Below are 5524 nucleotides of genomic sequence, written 5' to 3'. Positions count from 1 at the left end.
AAGCTTCAGATTGTGCCTTCCATTTTAGGCCTAATTCAACCATAGAAATTTCCACATAATTACCCCACTTTTCCTTTTATTTGAACCTTTTTCCATTACTTAATTTTTGGGGTGTTACAATCAACAACATCAAGGTCAATTCCCAGCCGATTTTTGTGGCATCAAATTTTTTTTTGACATGTTTGACCCATTTACTAAAAACAACAATTTAGACCCGTTAACTAAAATATAATTTTGATTCGTTCACTAAAGATGATGAATTTGACCCGCTTACTAAAATGATTAATTTAACCCGTTTAGTAAGTAGTTAATAGTTCTATACTTTCTCTTGATAACATGAAAGTTTATCAAAAGGAAAAATACTTTTCTCTTAATTATGAAATGGTGCTTTGATGAATGTGCTTGTTTTTTATATCATTTTGGTTCAAATCTGATCCAGGTTTCCAGATTTGATCATATGTGTCTTGTGGGAACTTGAAATTGCATATTCAAATATTACATAGCATGTTGGTAACTTGCAACTTTTGCTTTAAGAATTCATTTGGAACATATCTGATCACATCACTTCTTGTGTTCCCGACGTCAACTGTTTAAATAACAGGGGCAACTCAACCTCTCTGAGGGCCAAAATCAACTTCTAAAATGGGCCTCTTCGTAAAAAAAGTTATTTTGCTTTCAATCCTAGTAAATCATGATAAAATTGTCGTTCTTTTGCAATTACAGAAGTGATGGACTCCTTAAATACTTTAACAAATAATTGAAGGGCTATTTACGAAAATAGCCATTGACTCACACCAATTACGAAAATAGCCATCTAAAGCGTCCGTATACAGACTCATCAAGTATTTGATGCGTCTCCCAATAGGAAATGGACAAGTGGTGCAGCCTTGTCAAGATTTTGACTTTTATCAACTTTGTGAAGCTAGAGGTGCAGCCTTTTCAGGTTTCTGTCTGCAAAGCAAACCCAACACCAAACAATGCATCCTCTCCTTCTCTCTCTACTTTCTCTCTCTAAAAACGCACAGTTGGTTGCATCCCTGTAACAAAACAAGAACCTCTGAATACGCATTTCATGGCGGTTGAAGCAGGTCACCACACTCTGTTGCATCCTCAAATGATGCTAACAGACAATCAAACCACCGGTAACACACCTCTAGCTTACGGACTCACCAATCCTTTTAACAGTGATGTACGGTGATTCCCGCGAATACTGCTCCGATCAAGCCTGAAAGCGGCCTCACTTGTAGCCTTCCTATTTCTAGAAAACGACCTAGAGATTGTTCAAATCTCAATACTCTGCTTTCGTTCGTTAACAGTCGGAATGTCAACTCCCCATTTTTCAAGGTAGGAATGCGCGGAAACCTGAAACTCGCCGGAAAAAATGGCGGAAACCTGCAACTCGCCGGAAAAAATGGCGGAACCCTGCAACTCGCCGGAAAACATCGCCGGAAACTTGCCCGACGCATCCCGTGCATGATGCCTCGCTCCAAGGACGCATCCCGTGCACTTTCAGACGCTTCAAGTTTTCAAGACGCATCCCGTGCGCTTTCAGACGCATCCCGTGTACTTTCAGACGCATCGGTCAGTGGATTATTTTCAAAGACGCATCCCGTGGACTTCAGACGCATCCCGCGCATTTGAATCCGTGATGCGCCTCTCCAAAGACGCATGAGCTGGCTAATTTCGTAAGTCAACACTATTCTTGGCCAAATTCGTAATTTTCCCATAATTGAACCAGTTGTTTAACATTAAAAATGTAAAATATGTTAAACAATCCCTTAAATACTTTAAAGAAGAATTACCAAATTAGATGCTACAGCCTACATGGAAAAAGTACCTTGCAAAGAGTTGATTTCCAACATCCATCATGTCCAAGCATACTTCTACCCACAACACGAGTTGATACTAAGGCTATCTCCATCCACAACCAGCCTCAACCCAACCTTTTAATAAAAAACTAATTTCTCTCTCTTCCACCTATACAACCCAACCTACTTCAACCTTTTACTCACATTCACAACCCAACCTTTAAAACATTTTATTTTAAATATATATTTTTATGCTTATTTTATATTAAACATTTTATATTAAATATATATTTTTATGCTTATTTTTTTTAACCTTCAACTCGGTTTTTTATAAAATTTATATCGCTATGTTCACAAAAAAAAGTTAAACAACACTGTGTTTTCAGTTTTTTTAATAATTAAATACTAAAAACTTATTAAATGATTTAGAAATAATTATAATTAATATTTTCTGTGTATTGTGAGGTTTGAAGATTTTCAGTGACAAGAACTTGACTTGAATTTGAAAAAAAACGGAGAGTTTTTGATAAGGCACAACCTACAAAAAATTAATTAAAAAATAAATTTATTTGAAGGAACTCAGTTTTTAATAAAATTTATATCAATATGTTCACAAAAAAAAATTAAACAACACTGTGTTTTTAGATTTTTTTAATAATTAAATATTAATAAGTTATTAAAGAAAATCATGTTTTAAGTAGAATTCATTGTTATACAACAAAAATGAAAAACAAAATTAAAAACTAACCATTCATTTGTCAACATGTGTCATCTTGAAAATATTAAAATATTTCACAACCAAAGTTGCCCCAACAACCAAGTCCTGAGATAAAAATGATTTTTTTTATTTTTTTTTTCACTTTTTGGGCAACCAACCAACCATTTGATCACCAATGGTTCTAGCCTAACTAGATATAAAAGTTATACTTAGATATGAAGAATCCCAAAAATCCTACAAAGCTTTTTTATATTCTTTTGATGATAAGGTTTGCAACAGGAGATACTTACCCAATGTCATTCTATCAGTGTGAAAACTTCCCCTACTAAAATGGGATTTCATAGCTTAGAGAAGACTACTCAGCATCTTTGACCAAACAAGCTAATCATTCTGGCTAATCAGCAGCGACCAAAAAAAAATTTTGAACATTGAGACACTTTGCTAATTAACAATTGCGAAGTGAAAAAATATCACAAATCATGGTTCAAAATAAAAGTTGTTAGGTAAGATTAGTTAGACCACCCGTAGTGGGGCGTTATTTTAAAAAAAAAATTAAAAAAAAAACGTCCCAAAACGCCCTCTCCCCCACTACACTAGGCGTTTTGGGGCGTTATATTTGAAAAAAAATTGGTTGGGCGTTTCAATTAAAACGCTGTGCACATGTTTGTTGAACCAATCAATGGTGAGCATTTGTATGACAACTTTGACTAGCCAATCACCATCTATCCATGTGTTTGCTTTTTTTTTTGTTTAATAATTGGAAGGGGCATTATTTGGGCATTATCCCCACTACACCAATTTATGCTATAATGCCCCATGCTGACTGACTGGGTTGCCACGTGTCGGATAATGCCCCATGGTGGGGGCATTATAACAAGTTACCACTACACATGGTCTTAGTAATCAACCACAAATATATTTATTGAAGGTAAGAGTAGGTTTTTTTTTTTTTTTTTTTTTTTTTTGAAAGGTAAAACTTCATTAAGAACCGGCCGGCCTGACCAAAAAAGCGCAGGACCGGACCTAAACCCGATTACAGCATGTACAGAGGAAAATTACACCAATCTCTCCAAACTAAGTTACAGTGTTAGGACCTATTTTTTAACAAAAAGAAACTGAGAGACTTCACATCCCTAAAGATCTCGTCACCCACGCCGCTTCCGTTAGAAAAGATCTTTGAATTCCTCGCTTTCCATAAGCACCAACACGTCACCAAAACAATCCCACGAACTATATCTTTAGCTTTCGAGTAACACATGTGGGACTCTCATGTTATGAAAGATTAGCCACTGATCAACCAAAACCATCCCATAGTGCTTAAATAAAAAAATCAGAATAAAAAACTTTCACTAATTCATTTCCAGGTAATAATATTTTATCTGATAATGTAGATCATAATTTTTATCTTCATAATAATACCATCCCCAACGGGAAATTACATTGAAATAGTAGAAGGCTAACAGGGAAATTCATTACAATGCATGACCCTTGGGACTGTTTTATAATTTATAACTTATTCACCAATATTTGTATTGTTGTTTTATAATTTATAACTTATACATGAAGTAAAGGATATGTTAGCCTCAATTCACGGAACACGCCTTTTTCTGTTTCGAATATACTCACTCACGCGAAGCTCGTGGAGCTTTTACTTTTATTTTGTGTTAATAATTGTAGTGTTGTGTTTTTAGTTTTGAATATATTTTGGTTGAAAGAGTTTAACATGAAGAACCTTAGTCTGATTACTCTTTTTATTCTTCTTCTAGTTTGTATGGCTAAAGGTAAGCTATTTACTAAGTTTTATGGTTGACTCGTTCACCCGCACACATGCAAATACACATATACGTATTCAGTGACGAAGCTTGGATTCATGTTTTACGATAGCCATGTAGAGGTTTTTACTAAGATATAAGTTTGTTAGTAAAAAAAATGATGTTGATGTAGATGCCCTTATTTTGAAAAAGTTTTGAGGTGTTATATAAACGTATGAATATTTAATATAACACCTAGTACATAATTTACTTTATTAAAAGAGATCTCACATCGATACTTTAATAAAAAAGTATAGCATTGGTTCTCTTATAAAAAAGGTCCAAGCTAACTCCAACACGGTGGGTTTCATTCTTATTTTGTAGACCCATTAGCATATATTTTTTTTACATTATCCTAAAAGTTAGTTTTAGTTAAAGTTTTTGGTTAATAACCGAAATTAACCATAACCAACTTCATAACCGATTAGCCATAATCGAAGTTCGGTTATGGTTATGGTTAAGAAAATACATAAACGAAGTTAGTAGTTATGGTTATGGTTAATGGTAAAAACCGAACCAAACTGACCCATGCACACATAAACATTGTTGTAAATATGTGGTCGATGTTGGCACAAAACCATGATGCCAATTTGTCACATACACAACATGCATTCCTAGTTCTTTGTTTGTTTTATAGGAAGCATAAGTGTTACCAAGGAGACAAAAGAAGTAACAACACAAAAGAGTGATGATATTATTCATGACCAGAAGTATTGTTGCTATGACAATAATGTGGGTCCTGAATGTTACGGTTCAGAGAAAGACTGTAAGAAAAATTGCAAAAGTGAATGTGAAGGCCTGCTTGGTTGACGAGATTCCAATTAGAAAGAATAAAGTAAAACAAATTGTTGTCTTACTATTTATGTAATATTATCTAAACTGCAATCTAATTTATGTTTAGGGTGTTAATCATGTTTGCCCACCACAAAAGTGGTGTGAGTTATTAAAATGAATTATTAAAATTAAGTACAATGTTAATGTTAAGTGGTATTTAAGTGTAACAGAATTATTAAAATGAACACAATTAACATGCATAAATCAACACCACAAATATAAAAATTGAAAGAAAATTGATATATTAATAAAGGATGGGGTTCCGCTACAAAGTCTAAATCTCCTAAAAAATATATAAAGTCATAAAGCGTCATAATTTCAACCCTAAAACGCAACCAAAACCCACAAATAAC

General features: G+C 34.0%; 1 long non-coding RNA gene across 1 annotated transcript; it reads left to right on the top strand.

The window, feature by feature from the left end:
* Positions 1 to 4107: 4107 nt before the first annotated feature.
* Positions 4108 to 5244, top strand: LOC110867347. The gene is made up of 2 exons (XR_002551536.2): positions 4108 to 4307; positions 4975 to 5244. It is a non-coding gene; the product is annotated as an uncharacterized LOC110867347 (long non-coding RNA).
* Positions 5245 to 5524: the final 280 nt, after the last annotated feature.

The sequence above is a fragment of the Helianthus annuus genome, chromosome 17 (assembly GCF_002127325.2).
Source record: "Helianthus annuus cultivar XRQ/B chromosome 17, HanXRQr2.0-SUNRISE, whole genome shotgun sequence".
Lineage (NCBI taxonomy): Eukaryota > Viridiplantae > Streptophyta > Magnoliopsida > Asterales > Asteraceae > Helianthus > Helianthus annuus.
Note: the sequence above shows the minus strand (reverse complement) of the source record. Positions and strands in the feature narration are given on the sequence as shown.